The sequence below is a fragment of the Anomalospiza imberbis genome, chromosome 17 (assembly GCF_031753505.1).
Source record: "Anomalospiza imberbis isolate Cuckoo-Finch-1a 21T00152 chromosome 17, ASM3175350v1, whole genome shotgun sequence".
NCBI classification, from domain to species: Eukaryota; Metazoa; Chordata; class Aves; order Passeriformes; family Viduidae; genus Anomalospiza; species Anomalospiza imberbis.
In genome coordinates, this window is record NC_089697.1 from 15838372 (window position 1) to 15854075 (window position 15704).

Here is a 15704-nt window from a genome sequence, read left to right on the forward strand (position 1 = left end):
CACATTCCCATTGCAGCTGCAGTGCTCGTGTGCCTCAGTGCTCAGCCACAAGCTGCTCAACAACACTGCTGCTGCTGTTCTGGTGCTGCACGTGGGTATTGAACAGCGTGACAGAGGCACTGCCAGCAGGTCCCTGCTCTGTCCCATCTGCTCGGGGAGCTGGAGGAAAGCCTGCTGTGAAAGCCCAGCAGGTCCTGCTGAGCCCAGCCAGTCTGGAGCTGAGCACCCCAGCTTTGCAGGGTGCCTGGTGTTACTGAGGTGACAGATCCCGGGGCTGGCACAGCTCCCACAGCTGTGCTAATGTGACATGATGGCAAACAGCTCCTCTCCAGCCAGTGCTGCCCTCCTGGCAGGTTCTGCCCTGGAGCACAGTGTGTCAGCAGCTCCATAAGAGCTGAGGTGTTTCTGAGCACTCAGGGCCTGACCTGGGAAGCTGTTGACTGCTCAGACGATGATTCCTGCTGGGCTTCACCACTCCTGGGGAGCTGTGTCACCTGTGCCACCCTCCCAGCCAGCCCCTCTGTGCCCTCTGCCACAGTGAGGGGCTGGGCTTGGTCCCTTCCTTTCAGCAGGTACGGGATCCCTGTGGGTGGTGGAAAGGCAGCTGGGACAGAGGGATCCCCTGAGAGATCCTCACTGAACATCTCCCCACTGGTCTTGCCCCATCCTGCTCGGTTCAGAGGGATCCTCATCTTTACTGTGTTATACAGGGAAAAATGACAAACCTTTTGGGTTCGCTTAAAAGAAAAATCAATGAACATTTACATGAGTTGAGCTGTCAATCAAAAAGTTGATTTTCCATACTCAAAACCCACTTAAAATCACAGAGTGTATAGATGAACTCTTATTTCCTGTTACCTTATAGTTTAGTTTCTTAGTTCCTTTTTGATTTAGTTTGAGTGTTGCTCAAAACAGAGAGAGTGACTTTTAACACATGCAGATGGTATGTCCCTGCGGGGAGCAGGGTTGGCAGTCTGTGCTCCTGGCTTCTCCCTTTTAGCCATGAATTGGTCTCCAGTCTCCTCGAGGAACTTGTCCCCCATGTGCAGTGTGGCCAAAGTGGTGTGGGAGTGGAGTCAGTGACCGCTGCAGGCTGACAGGAATCGACAGGCTTGCCTTCCTCACTCAGGGAAAAATGTATTATAATGAAAAGCAGCCAGAGCTTTAAATAATTGTTTGGAAGCACAAAAACCCCAAAAAAACCCTAAAACAAAACAAAACAAAACAACCCAAAACAAACAAACCCCCGCCCCCACCCCCCCCCCCAAAAAAAAAAAAAAAAAACAACACCAAAAAACCCCAAACAAACAAACCAAAACAAACCAAAACGAAGGGGAATTTATTCCATGGCTTGATGGGCGTTGCAGTCTCCATTTAACTGTCACTCCCAGTGGGTTGGCAGAGCCAAGCTGGGCTTTCTAAAGCTTCAGCGAGCACAGCCTGGTCTTCCCATCTTGCCCCAAGGGAGACCGCAGTCCCCCTCCTCTGAGCCATGCTCCGAGGGTCCTGCCCACTCTGACCTCAGCCCACCTGCCCTGGGGCACTGCCCACAGCCCCCTGCACCCATGGCAACTTCCCAGCACTGCTCCCGGGCATCCCGGGGCCCCATCGGGCTTGTCCGGTCCTGACCCGGGCCCTGCAGAGGCTGCATGGTCCCTGGGAGTGGCTCCTCCTCTCCTGCCACTGAGCTGCCCCGGCTGCCTCCACCTCCAAGCTGTGCCCTGCCCCTGTTCGGCTGTGCTGCTCTGGGGGCGAAGATTGGCTCCTTTCCCCCACACAGACAGTGCCCAGGCCTTTTGAGGATGGGGACATGGCCTGAGCTGGGAAGTGTTGACACCAGACCTGAACTTTCTGCCCAAACACCAAATGCAGCCTTAGCCTTGACTGGGGCTCAGCTGCTTCTGGTCCCTGTGAGTGTGATTCTAATTCCCCTGTGGATGCGATCCTAATTCCCCTGTGGATGCGATCCTAATTCCCCTGTGGATGCAATCCTAATTCCCGCTGTGCTCTCCAGCAGCATCAGCCCCCTGGAGTCCCCTGCCCATGGGACCCACTGGGCTGGTGGATCTGGGGTGGCACTGGCTGGGAGGTGCCAGCAGTGAGGTTCAGGATGTGCCAGCTGGCACCCACAGTGCTCAGAGCAGTGACAGAGAGCCCCAGGTGATGTTCCCAGAGGAAACCCTCCAGGCAGAAGGGAAGGATGGGGTGTAGGAAATTGAATTCCAGATGGCTTTGGATGACCAAGCTCCACCTGCACACCTTGGAGAGGAAGCCCTGCAGGAGGCAGAAGCTCAAATCCTCCCTGAACACCACCCAGACTCAGCTCTGTCTGCCACGGCCACTCTCCCTCCCCTCCTTGCCCCAGCTCTGGAATCCCAGTAAAATCCTTCCCTTGGGCCCAGGGCCATCCTGGCTCCGAGGGACGCTGCGGGACCAGGCTCACAGGAACCAGGCTCCCCGAGGAGACTCCACACCCTGATTTGATCACAAAGGGATGTCTCTGGATAGTGATAGTAAATACATCTTTGCCTTCTGAGAGCAGGTGATATTTGAAGCAGGAATCTCTTCCTAAGGCAGCCTTGTGCTTACTGGGCTCCAGATAAACTACCTTAGGAATCAAAAGAAGTAGGGAAATGAAATGGAATTAAGAAATGTAGATCAATGGCATGCAGTGAAGATCTAGTGTGCACAGGAGGAGGAGAAGGGCCAGGGTCAGGCTGGCTCCAGGTGCTGGAGAGGCAGAGGGGCAGGGAGGAAACCCTGAGGGGCTGGGGGATGAGTGGAAAAAGAGAGAAGAGAAAGTTTTGGAGGGGCAGGAGCAGAAAGGGTGGGAAGGTGAGAGCAGGGGAAGGCAGGGTGCTCCCTCTTTCCCAGACTGGCTTCCCCCTGCCAAGGGTGGACACTCACTTCTGTTATGGCAGAGTTCACTGCTCCCTTGTCCTGTGGGGCTACCACAGGGGCTGATCCTCCTGCCTGTCCTGCCTACTCCAACACCTCCCTTGGCAGCAAGGGAGGTGTGAGGTGCATCCCTGCTGCTGGGCACGTGCTAGTGCTCACCACGCTGTCTTTGCTGCCTCCTCTGTCAGCTGGTTTCCCTCTAAGATGAATTAAATGGTTTTCTTACATTTCAATTACTCTCTGCAATCCCTGGCACTTTGTTGAGACATGGGGTCAGGGAAGGGAAGAGTCCAGCAAGATCTTCCCCACCATCTTGATGAAAAAAGCTTGAAACTAAATCTCCCAAATCCATGATCCTGCAGCTCACAGACTGACAAGGGCTGTCTCCTTGGACAGTTGCCCAGTGTCCCTGCTGTGTCAGGGACCCTGCCCTGAGCCAGACACCCCAGCAGGGGTGGTCAGCCCTGCACCACAGGGAGGGCACCAGGAGAAGACCTGTCCAGCAGAAGGTCACAGCAGGGTCTGCCAGAGCCAGGACAGGACCGCTGAACGCATGGAAAGGGACTGATTTCACCCCATTACATCTGTTCCCCTCAGTCTGTTTTCTCAGGACTGCCCTTGCTCTTCCCAGTGGCTTTGCTGATGCTCAGAGGGGATGAATTGACCTGACCTGAGCTGATTTATGGCACTTTTGTGTGTACCAGACCCCAGCCAGAGGCAGGTTCTTGGGCCTGGTTCACAGCCTGCAGGTTTGGGTGAGCTGCACCCAACCCACCTCCAGCAGCACCTCCAGCAGCTCCAGACACCAGGCAGGGCTTGGAACCACAGAACAGAATTCCTGACTGGTTTGGGGTGGAGGGACCTTAAAGCCCATCCAGTCCCACCCCCTGCCATGGGCAGGGACACTTTTCACTAGACCTGGAAGGTTGCTCCAAGCCCCAACCAATCTGGCTTTGGACACTTCCAGGGATGGGTCACCAGCCATGTCAGGGACCACAGGGACCACTGGCTGTGATCAGCTTCTGTGCTGGAGCTCTGCACCACAGGGGAATTGGGCAAACTGATGCCATTGCCCACTATGCCCCCTCCTCTTCAACTTCTGGAGTGGACAGGATTTCAGGAGATGCTGCCCTATTGCTATTGTCTTAAATGTTGCAAATCCACCTTGGACCAGTTTATCCTGAGGGCACAGATAAGGCGGAGAACAGGGCAGACTCCCGGCCCTCTCTCAGCAAGGAGGGGCCAGCAGGACGAGCCTCACAGCCTCACCTCACTGCTCTCTGCTCCCATCTGTTCCAGGATCTCTCTTTGCAGCTGGCTGGCATTTGCCTGCCCAATCCATGGCAGTGGCCCTGGGCAGGGCTCAGTCCTTCTCACCAAGCCTGCCAGATCCCAGGGAGCTCTGAGAGCACCCCACACTCACCCAGATTTCTGCTCCTTGGATGTGCACATTGGGACTGTAGCCAGAAGAGTTACAGGGTGTTACAGGGGTCCTGAAGAACCAGGGAGTGCTGGGCTGGGGGCTCATTTCACCCTCCACAGGCAGCTCTTTGCTGCCTCCCTGCTGCCTTTGCCCCTGCCCTTGGCACACACGTGCCATGCTAGGACTCCCTGTCCCCTCCCTGGCTACCCGGCTCTGCTCATGCAGCCACGGCTGCCACAGCTGAGCAATGCCTTGGCCCAGAAAAGGACACTTGAAGAGCTCTCCAAGTGGAGATGAGGCCCTGGCACAAGGTGCCCAGAGAAGCTGTGGCTGCCCCTGGATCCCTGGATGTGTCCAAGCCCAGGTTGGACGGGGCTTGGAGCAACCTGCGACAGTAGGAGGTGTCCCTGCCCCTGGCAGGGGGTGGGACTGGGTGGTTCAAGGTCCCTTCCCACCCAAACTATTCCAGAATTCTCTGGTTCCCTGATTCCATGTGCTACTGAGGCAGGGCTGGCCAGAAAGGATTAGGAGCCCCTTGGGTGATGCTCAGGAGAGGCTGGTGCCACATCAGGAGAAGCAGCAGCCTGTAAAACGGGACTGCCCAGAGCACACATCCCCCAGGAGGAAGCAAGTCCCGGACTGACAGGGCTGAGGGCACCCTCTGGGGTCAGCTGGTCCTGCCCTCTGCCCATCAGCCCTTCCAGGGCTCCACATCCCCCAGGCAAACCCCGGCCCAGCCATCCAGGCTGGCTGCAAACACAGAGGAGGCTTTTTTACCTGGAACCAGCAGCACGATAACAATGGGCTGGAATCTGGAGAGATGATTTGCCACCTGCAGGGGGAAAATGCCTCCCCTCTCCTGCTGCAGGAAGCTGAAAGGATCTGTGAGCTGTGGTGCAGGTGACGTTTTCCTGCCCACGCAGAGCCCAGCGTTCCCTGAATTAGCAGGAGCTCTGGATGTGGTGCTGGGGGCCGCTGCCTGCCAGAGCCCTGCATTAATGATGATTCAGAGTTCACAATCTGATCGTGGCCGATAAAAATAGCTGGCTGCTGCTCGGAACAATTCATTACACAACAGAGCATCCTCCCGCCACGCTGCTCCCGGGATGCCCCCACAGCTCCGTCCTGGGGCAGAGCCCGTCCCCAGGGATGGGCAGCAGAAAGCACTGCCCGTCCTGAGATGAAGGCAGGGGCTCCTGAGGAAGAGTTAATGCCACCTACTGTGACAGTGCCACCAGGAGAACCAAGCACAGCAATGGAGGGGACAGTGGCTTCCAGCAAGCCAAGTGTGTCACCTTTTTGGGATCCCTGCTTAGGGGACAGGGAGTCCTCTAGAGGGCTGGTCTGCCCATTGCCTAAGGGTGTCCAGGGGCTCACCCAGCCCATCCTCACTGCCCTGCCAGGCAGCCATCGCCAGCTGAAACATACCCAGTGCCAGCCTGAGCTCAGCAGTCTGATCCCTCAGCTGTGTCCCTGAGGAAGGATTTCCCCACATCCCTCCTCATGTCGGAATACGTGGCTGGTGCCCTTTGAATGTGGGATCTACACACAGCTCCTGAGGCCCCATAACAGCTGAACACCAGTGGTCTCCTGCTTGTTCTTCAGGTCAAGGGGTGTCTCTGCCCACTGGTGCCCACTGGGGTGATGAGAGAGATGGGATCTGACTAGCACCACCCCAAAATGACAAGGAGTAATTTATCTTAAGAACTCTAAATACTACCTCGTTTGTTTGTTTGTTTGTTTGTTTGTTTTAATCTACCAGCAAAATCAAATGCTGTGAAAGTCAAAGGTTGTGATATGACAAAGATTTTTGACTTTAGGTGTTGTCTAAGCTGGAGGAGCAGATGAACTCCTGAGAGAGACAGAGAACTTATTTCCATGCAGATGTCACTGGTAATATAATCAACTCTCCAGGGAGCAAAACCTCAGAAATTCTGCAACCTATTTGTCTATCCCTAAATAGAAGTTTCCCAAAGTTCTCCATGAGACAGGATTTGCTCTGAATCAGGAACTGCAAAGCATTAAGTAGGTCAAATGAGACAAATGAGACAGATAAGAAAGGGAATTTTCAGGAAGGGAGCAGGACAGCTGATGAAGTGGCTGGAATGGAAGGACCAGGGCAGGGAGCTGGATTGTTGTCTTTGAAACCCACCTGCAGCCTCTGCTGCCTTGCAGAGCACTTGGGGCACAGGCTGGTGACCACATGGGGCATGTTTCAGCTTGGCTGGCTGGAAGAGCAGCTAATGAGAACATTCTGGCCCAAAGCTGACCTGTTCTGGCCAGTGGTGTTCAAGGGGCCTGGAGGGGGTGAGGGAGTGCCTGTACAGCCCCTATGGAGCGAGTGTGGGATGCAAGGCCCTGGATGCAAAGCCCTGAACACGGCTGCCCTTGAGCTGCCTCTGTCCTGGCTCCCAGCGATGGAGGTGTCCACCCTTGCACTGAGAACGTGGGACCCAGACAAGGCAGAGACTCTGCTTGGCCTCCTGTGTTGCCGCCCTGCCCAAACTGAGTCCTCCTGCCTCTCTGTGCTGCCAGAGCCATCAGCAGCCCTGGGACCATGGCCCCAGTGCCCCTCCCAGGGCACAAAGACCACGCTGAGGAGGAGGAACTTCAGCCTGGACAGGAGGAGATTGAGGTCAACTTCACAGGAGTCTTCACTGGGGGAAAGTGCTGAGCTCTGCTCTGTGTGTCCAGTGACAGGACAGGGAATGGCTGGAGCTGGGCCAAGGCAGGCTCAGGCTGGAGATCAGGGAAAGGTTCCTCATCCAGAGGGTGCTGGGCACTGCCCAGGCTCCCCAGGGAATGGGAACGGCCCCGAGGCTGCCAGAGCTCCAGGAGCGTTGGGACAGTGCTGCCAGGCACAGGCTGGGACTGTTGGGGTGGAGGTGCAGGGCCAGAGTTGGATTGATGATCCTTGTGGGTCCTTTCCAACTCAACTCATTCCATGATTCTCTGTCTCTTTGCCCTTAATGTTTGTGGCAGAGTAGTTACAGGATGCTCTGAAAGGCCGTGGCTGTCACTGCTGCAGTACCAGCTCAGCAAGGACCTTACTGTGCTCCAGGGCAGATGTTCCCATTGCCTGAATGTCCCCATGAAGCGAGGCAGGGCCCTGCCTGCATTCGGGATGCAGGGTGGAGATGCTCTTGGCACTCGGTTTGCTCAGTGCCTCAAACAAAGCAGCTCCTGTAGCCTGAGGGTCCCGGGGCAAAGAGGAGCAGGTGGGAAAAGTCAGCAGCTCCCTGTGCCATCCCTTCGGAGCCCGGGCTGGGCCCGTGCGCAGCTCCGCACGCTCGGAGCTCGGGAACACTTCCTTTGTCTCAAAGTGGGTCAGGTGGAGGCGTGGCGTTACTATAGCGATGGGCAGGAGATTTCATAACTTTATTTTGCAAGGGGCGAGTTGCAGGATTCGCCAGGAGACGGAGGGAGGGCTGTCATTGAATTACCCTCCCAACTTCCCTTCCCTGCAGGAAGGGAAGCCTGCTCCTGCAGGAGCTCCACTGCCCCTTGGCCACAAGCACAGAGCTGGGGCTGTGCCCCCTGGCCCCCTCGGGACTCCCAAAGCCACCTCAGGGCCATCCCCAAAGTCACTGCTGGGCCATCCCCAAAGTCACTGCTGGGCCATCCCCAAAGTCTCCGCGGGGCCATCCCCAAAGCCACCGCGGGGCCATCTCCAAAGCCACCCTGGGGCCATCCCGTACCTCTCAGCTTGCTGGGCTCGGGCACTAGGCCAGACTCAGCATCCTGAGCGCCGTGTGTCCCTCTGGGCTCCAGGGCTGTCCCTCATGAAGACCTGCGGGACAGAGAGAAAAGGGGACGTGTCCTCACAGGGATCAGAGAGGCATCTGTGATCCCTGGAATCAGTTTGTTCCTGACAAACATCCCAGGCCACAACCCAATGCTGCAAACACTTGACTGCTCTGCCTGATACCCAGGCTGTGTCCAGCAAAGGCAAATGGCAGAGAGTGAGGCAGAGGCAGTGCCAACAGGACAGGGAAAGATGTGGGAGTGGGCCCCTTATCCCTCTGGGTGTCACAGGGACTGAGAGGATGAGCTGGAGACCACCCAGGTGGGGAGGAGAACATCCAAAATGCTCCTTGCTGGGGGCTCAGGGCTGGGCAGAGCCCCTTTGTGGGAAAGTGCTGTTTGTCTTTCCTTCCCTTGTTTGTTTATCGTGGACTCATTCCCCTGCGCTCCGTGGCCATGCCAGGAGCCACTGGTCTGGGCAGGGGCTGCCACCCTCTGTGCTTCACCCTCTGGGCTGGCCCCTTTGAGCCAAGCCTGGGGAGGCAGGAAGGACAATCCTGGGGACAATCCCCCTGCCCAGGGTGGCAGATGGCACCTCTGGTATTCCCCTTGCTGTGTCCCAGCACTGCCCTTGCAGAACCTGCTCTGAGCGTTAGCTCCAGCGCTGCTCACGGCAGCTCCCACACAACGTCTCCCATCTGGTCACTAGGTGCTACTGTGCTGCAGCTAAAGCCTGGTGGTTCCTCTTTCCCTGCCACTCAACCATGCTGCAAACCACGGGAAAAATGCTCCCTCTGTGAAAAGCCAGCTAAATAAATATGGGGAACCCTCACACCATGTTTCCTAGTGTCCCCAAAACCCTACTGACCCCACAGAGAACACGGCCTGAGTTATCTAATCAATGCTGTTGGGGTTTGCATTGATGAACACCCCAGGCTGGTTTGTGTGCACACACAGCCTGTCCTGCACTGGGAGCTGCTGGGGCAAACTGGGCAGCTCCTGCTGCAGGGCTGGGAATGGCATGGGAACAAGAAGAGGAGTTAGCCTTCCTAGGACAGCTTTTTCATTCCTCCTTGAATGGAGGAAGCCATCTGGGTTTGAGAAGGTCTGTGAGAACTCAAAGAGGGGTGAAAATAGGTGAACCCCAGTTTCTTGGCTCAAATGGAAGGCTGGGACAAGGACAAAAACCTCGGCAATTTTTCTAGGAAAGCCAGATCCAGGTGCTGGGCTTGACTCCCACCCTGGTACTGCAGAAGATGACCAAACTGGTGCTCAGTGATGAGGCAGCACTTCTTTGTCCTAAGAATGGAGAGATGGGCACTGAGACCCCGCTGTGCCACCTGCCACCACCCAGACAGAGGGGCTTTTTCTAGCCTGGGGTCACACACATCCCAGGTGCCTGGCAGTGGCAGAGGCACTGTGCTCTCCTCAGACATGCCCAGCAGCCCTCCTAGAACCTGTCCCAGGGAAGCAAAGCCTGCAGAGATGGAGAGGCACAGTGCAGGCAGAGAACAAGAGGACTGTGTCCACTCCAAGGCCCTCAAGGGGGATATCCTAACAGACAGAAGAATGGAAAGCCTGGGAAGGTCAGCAGATTGGCCTCCTAAATTGGGTACAAACCCTCATCACCTTCCCACTAGCTCCGTGGCCCAGCAGGGCTAAAGCAAAGGGATGTGTCCTAGGACAGCCAGGCAAGGCGTTCACGTGTCCCCACAGCTCCCCTGTCTCCTACACCAAACACCCCTCTCTCTCCTGAGTTTCTTGCTGCTGCTGGGCTGTGAGGTCAGAGCCCATGGCTGAGACAGACGTGAAGCACATGTGGCTTCACCCAGCCCAGGAGGCCTCTGCTGTAGCCTGAGGGACACCTCCCCACCCCAAAGCAGACATTCCTGGGCTCAGGGGTGTCCCTGCAGTGGCAGTCACCGCACTGTGACCTGGCTGTGCCAGGATGAGCTGTGGCAGGGCCAGGTGCCACAGACTGCACTGCACTGGCACTGCACTGGCACTGCCCAGCGCTCTCACAACTCCCCATGGGAAAGGGAATTCCAGCACTGGGAGCTGTGTTGGGTTTGTGCCCATGATCCAGACAGCAGAGACACCAGCACAGCCAGGATCCATGGCCAGTGCTGCCCCCAGTGTCAGCACCTACCTGTCTCTGTCACCCACTGTGTGACCCACTGTCACTGTGCCCTGCTCTAATGCCACCAGTGCTGGGATGTAAGGCAGCACCACTGAAGCCACTGATGGCCACCATGGAAGACACCAGCACCTTCTAGGAATGCCCCCAGCACCCTCCTGGCTGCACAAGCACTACCACAAGCATTCAGCACCTGTAGCAGCAGCGGTGGCTGTAGGGGTGGAAGTGCCTGTCCAGAGCTGGCAGCACCTGTCAGGTCAGTGCGTGTCACCAGCACTCTCAGGGTGCCTCGGGCCCCCAGGAACAGGCCAGTCCTGGCACCCTCTGGCACACCCAATGGGTGGGAGAAGCAGGGCCTGGGTGCCAGGCCTCCCTTCACCCAGCAGGTTTCTCCAACTGAACAAGGTCACTGAAGCTCCAGGGGAAGAAGCATTTTGGTGTGGAACACTGTTTTTCCCTTTGCATGCTGTTCTTGCACAGAGAAAATGGCACCATAATTGCTTTTAATTAATATCAGCATCAACGCCCAAGGAAATGCAAATGAACAGTTGTGTCACCAGCCCAACCACCTGATGTTACCAACCATCCAGACACCTCCATTGTCCCTTTCCTCCTGCCTCCATTGTCCCCCTCTCCCTGCCATTCTCAGGAGCAAGTTGCTCACGGCTGGGGTGGGATGGGTGGGATGGAAGCTGATGCAGGGAAGGACAGGAGAGGGGCTGTAAGCTCAGGGAAGGGGTCTGCAGACCATTGGAAGGGTGGGGGAGCAGGGGCCAAGCTGGGGCCCTGATTTTCCAGGCAATGAGGGCACAGGATGCCAGAGGAAGCAGTCAAGGGTCCATCCAGGATCCTTCTCTGCTCAGGGGTGTCTTGCTGATGAACTGATGCCCCTTCAAGACAATTTTGGTGAACGGGGAGTCAGATGTTCTACAGCCAAGCCTCACTGGAGAACCAGCTGGTGATTATTGTCCTCTTGGTCAAAGGTAGGAGGCCACAGCGTGCCCTGCTGAAGCCTGGGTGGTTCTGTGTGGCTGGAGAAGGCCTTGAAAGGACAGATCTGGTGCTCCTGGTCCAACCTCAGAGGTGGCTGCAGGTTGGTGATTAAATATGAAGCATCAGTGTCTGCTGGGGCCTCTTGACGAAGGCAATGAGGTTTCAGCCCAGTGAGCAGATGAGGAGGGCAGGGTGGTCCTTCCCCTTCTGCCTGTCCAGGGCCACACTGGTGTGGTCACAGCCAGAGCAGAGCAAGGCCAGCAGAGCTGGGCAGGTGCAGGTGTGCTGGGATCTAATTCTTGGGAAAATCCAGTGGAATGTTACAGGCTCAAACAGCAGCATCTTGGGATGGTCTCTGTGAGAAGAGAGGTCCCTCCCAAGCTGGGCTGTCACCTCCTGCTCCTTCCTGCTTCTCCTCCATGTTTGGACAAGCCTCAGCAAACCACCCATGGCTGCTTTTGGTAAACCTGAGAGGAGATGAAGCCCTCATTCCAGGGAGCAAGCACAGTGACGTGGCAGCCAGCCCAGCGCTGGACCCAGAGCTCTGTGAAAAGGCTGAGGGTCCCTGTGGGATCCCACGAGCACAGCAGGGATGGGGGGATGAGCAGGCCTGGTACAGGGGCAGAGGGGAAAGGGCGAGGAGCAGAGCACAGCCCGACAGGCAGATGCCCAGTGTTGGCAAGGGCTGCTGAACAAGGGCCCCTTCCTCCTGCTGTCACCCCTACTGCTATTGTCCCCTCCTGCTCTTGTCTCCAGACTAGACACTCTGATTTACAGACTGTAAGATCAGGTACAGACATTGCCAACCCTTCTGAAACAGGCCATAACACCATTTTGTGCAAATCCAGCAAGAGAACTAATGAAAATAAATATATGTGTGCTCTTGTAATCTCTGCACCATTTCTCTGTGTAAAACAAATGCATTGAGCTCCTTTGGGTGTCCCAGAAAGAATCACCCTGGAGGATGTTTGGGGGCTGAACTGGGAGCAGCCCCTCCAGGGAGGGACAAGAAGCTGCTTGGAGAGAGAGGAGAGCACAAGTGAGGTATGGCTGAGCATAAGGGAGGAGGTTTGTAGACAGGATTAAGATCCTTCTGAGGAGGCACGGAAGGAAAAATATGTGTGTGAAAACACCAGAGGGAACAATTGAGCAAAGGTGGGAAGGGTGGGAAGTCCTGCTGAGCTGTGAGGAAAGTGCTCCCCTCCCCAGGCCCAGAAGGCTCCCACACAGATGCCTTGTCAGCAGGGTCCTGTTGGGGCAGGGCAGCAGGGAAATGAGGTTACAATGGGCTGTTCCCTGTTCTCCCGACAGTAGAACACAAGGACAACATGAACCGATCCTGCCGAAGATGGAAGTTGAAGTCATCAAGAAGCTGAGGCAAAAGATCCACCCTGATGACTCCCAGAAGTCAAACCCCACACCACTGTCAACTGAGAGGAACCTTGGGGACAGAGTGGGGACCTGACAGTAGCACTCCTTTAACTCTATACACAGGAGGACCTGCTAGACCTTGGAGCCATTTCCTAAAGGAGAAAGACTTTGCAGAGAGTGACTTTGAGTGCCTGAAATGTTTCATTTGAAAGAAACATCACCCTCCCTTCTGCTAAGATCTTATATTAAATTTGCTGCCACCAATTTACTAAATGAACACTGAGATAACCTCTGCTCTATTCAGCTGGTTCAGATTAGATATTGCACAAAACAGTTTCACTTAAAGAGTGGTCTGGCACAGGAATGAGTTGCCCAGGGAGGTGGTGTGGAAGTGTTCAAGAGCCACCTGGATGTGGCACACAGGGATGTGGCTTAGGGGTGCCTATGGTGGGACTAGGTTGATGGCTGGACTTGGTGATCTTGAAGGTCTCTTCCAAACTTGAGGATTCTGTGAGATGGGAGCATGGCCAGGCCAGCAGCCCTGGGGGGCAGGGGAGGGCACTGTGGGTGGGGGTATTCTGTTCTTGGCATGGGAACAGCAGCAAACAACCCTGAGATCCCTGGTGTAGGAATGGGGGAAGGAGCTGGAAGGAGCAGAGCTGAGCCTTTCCCTCCAGGCAGTGAAAGACCTGTGCCCCCAGCAGGGAGGACACATGCTCCTGTGGAGGGACCTCAGTGGGGTGGCATGTCCCCTCCTCAGGGCCCATGAGAGGGTGTCTGTAAAGCTGGGCAGCCTGGAATTGTGAGGAGGGATCCTGCACTGGTGCCACACCCCTGCACAGGAGCCCCCAGGAGAGGGCAGGGCACACCTGAGGCTCTGCTGGGGCAGAGCTGACCGGGACTGCAAGGACCCGAGAGAGGCTTCCTGTGGTGGAAGACTTTCCTCTGAGGGGTGTGTGGAACAGACCAACAGGACCTGAAAGTGAGGGAGAAGAACACACAGGAGGGACTGGGAGCCTTCACCTGAGTGACATCATGATGTGGAGAATAAAACTGGTCAATTCAAGGGACTTGGAGAGAAGAAATTCTCTAAGTGCCTTCCCACCAATGCCAGGGAGCCTGATAACACACTCTGCTCACACAGGGACAAGGATCTGACCTAGCTGTGCTCCTGAAATATGACTGGGAGCATCACATAATTGGAGTGTTAAAACCAGCAAATGTTAAAATCAACACTTCAGGGAGGAATGAGGGCACAAAGGGACATCAGATGTCACGGCAGGCAAGGTCAGCAGTTTGAGTCATACCCACCTGCCAAGCTCTCAGATCTGCTCCAGCAGAGGCAGAAGAAGGTGCAAGAATGCACAGGGCCTTCCCCAGCCTGGCAGCTGCTCTGCCAGCAGCTCTGTGATCTGCAGGGGAAACAGGTTCCCTTGCTAAGGGAGAGACTTGTGCAGAGCACTGCATCCCAGGGTGAGCCACCGAGGGATGTGCAGGGCATGGTGGCTCAACAGCTGGACACATCTGTACAGAATCATGGCTAAAGTGAGACCCTGCCTCAGCCAGGGAAGGCACGAGGAGCAGGGCCTGTCTGTGTGTGGCACCCACAGTGCCTTACTGGAAAAGAGAGTCCGTTTATGGCAGCTTGGTGTCTGGGAGGATAGTCACAGAATCAGGGAGTCAGTAAAATCAGAAAAGCCCTCTGAGATCACCAAGTGGAACCCTTAACCCAGCACTGCCAGGTCCACCACTAACCCACGTCCCCAGGTGCCACATCCACACGGTTTTTTAACACTTCCAGGGATGGTGACTTCACCAGTGTCCTGGGCAGCTGTGCCAGTGCCTCAAGCACCCTCACTGTGAATGAATTTCCCCTAATATCCAGTCTGAGTGACTGTGGAGGAGAATGGAGGCACATTGACCTAAAGCCAAAGAAAGGCTTATTTCCAGTCCTACAGCTGCACCTACACCCAGCCATGGACTGTCCCTGGCGCTGCTGGCTCTTACTGCAGCCCTGGGCTGAGCAGCACAGCCAGGGCACTCCGGGCTGGGACAGCCAGTCTGAGCTGCAGTGTGGCTGCAGAGAGAACAGAAGGCCAGAGGTGCTGGCTCAGAGCCTCCTCCTGTGCTGCCCAGCCTGTCCCCAGCCTGAGGCCTGGCACAGTCTGTCCCCCCCAGGGAACCCTGGATCCTGCTCCTGCCCGGGGTCTGCAGAGTGCCCATGTCCTGACCATGCTGGGAACTGACCTGCTCTCCTGTGGCAGGATCCAGGGAATCCTGGATCCTGCTCCTGCCTGGGGTCTGCAGAGTGCCCATGTCCTGACCATGCTGGGAACTGACCTGCTCTCCTGTGGCAGGAACCCCTGAAGGATCTGTCCTGCTCCCTGTCCTCACTCCCTGTCCTTGACACTGCCTGTCTGCTGACAAGGGACAAAGGGCAGCATTTCTCATCGAGGCTGGGCACAACCTGACACAACTACACCAAATTCAATTAAAAATCCCTAAGCCAGGTCAGACACACCACCACAAGTGTCAGAAAGCCCCACGCTCGTGCAGTCGTGCTGAGAAGCCTCAGCTGTGTTCCATCTCTGGCTCTGGCAGGGAAGGGACAAAGAAGCTCCCGGTGTAACTCCTGGGAGAACCTGCACCACCCACGGGGTGCCACGGAGCTGCAAACACCCGGCTGTCCCTGGAGCAGGTCCCTGCTCTGTGCTGATGGCCGAGCCCCGCGCTGAGGTGGCCACCAGCTGCATCTTGGGCACAAGGGATGGACCGAGGAGAAGCTCTGCGGCAGAGGCAGGGCAGGGCCGCCCCGCTGGGCTGGGCTGTGCTCTGGGGCTGGGCTCTCTGCTCTGGCTGCTGTCACAGCGATGTCACTGCCTGCCGGACATCAATTCACGGCAGCTCCGCGGGAGGCACGGGGCTGGTGGCCACAGCGTCGGGCTGATGGCCACAGGGTAGGGCTGGTGCCTGCCAGAGGAGGGGACGTGCCGTGCCCATCGGGGCTGCCCCAGCTCCGTCACCGCGGAGCTGCTGTGCCCCTGCCGTGTCCCCTCGGCAGTGCGGAGGATGCTCGTGTTCTGAGAGCAGGGAGAGCTCTGCAGGTGCTGCTTTTAACGATTACGATGAGTAATTCCC

The 15704-nt window shown here is 56.5% G+C and overlaps 1 protein-coding gene across 6 annotated transcripts in view; it reads right to left on the bottom strand.

Moving 5' to 3' along the window:
- The window catches only part of DLGAP4 (DLG associated protein 4), a 149634-nt gene that overhangs the window by 63139 nt on the left and 70791 nt on the right, over positions 1–15704 (bottom strand). For all 6 annotated transcript variants that reach the window (XM_068208217.1, XM_068208216.1, XM_068208218.1 and 3 more), the window contains one exon: positions 8020–8111. The gene's annotated coding sequence lies outside the window, so the exon portion shown is untranslated. The remainder of the gene's footprint in view (positions 1–8019; positions 8112–15704) is intronic.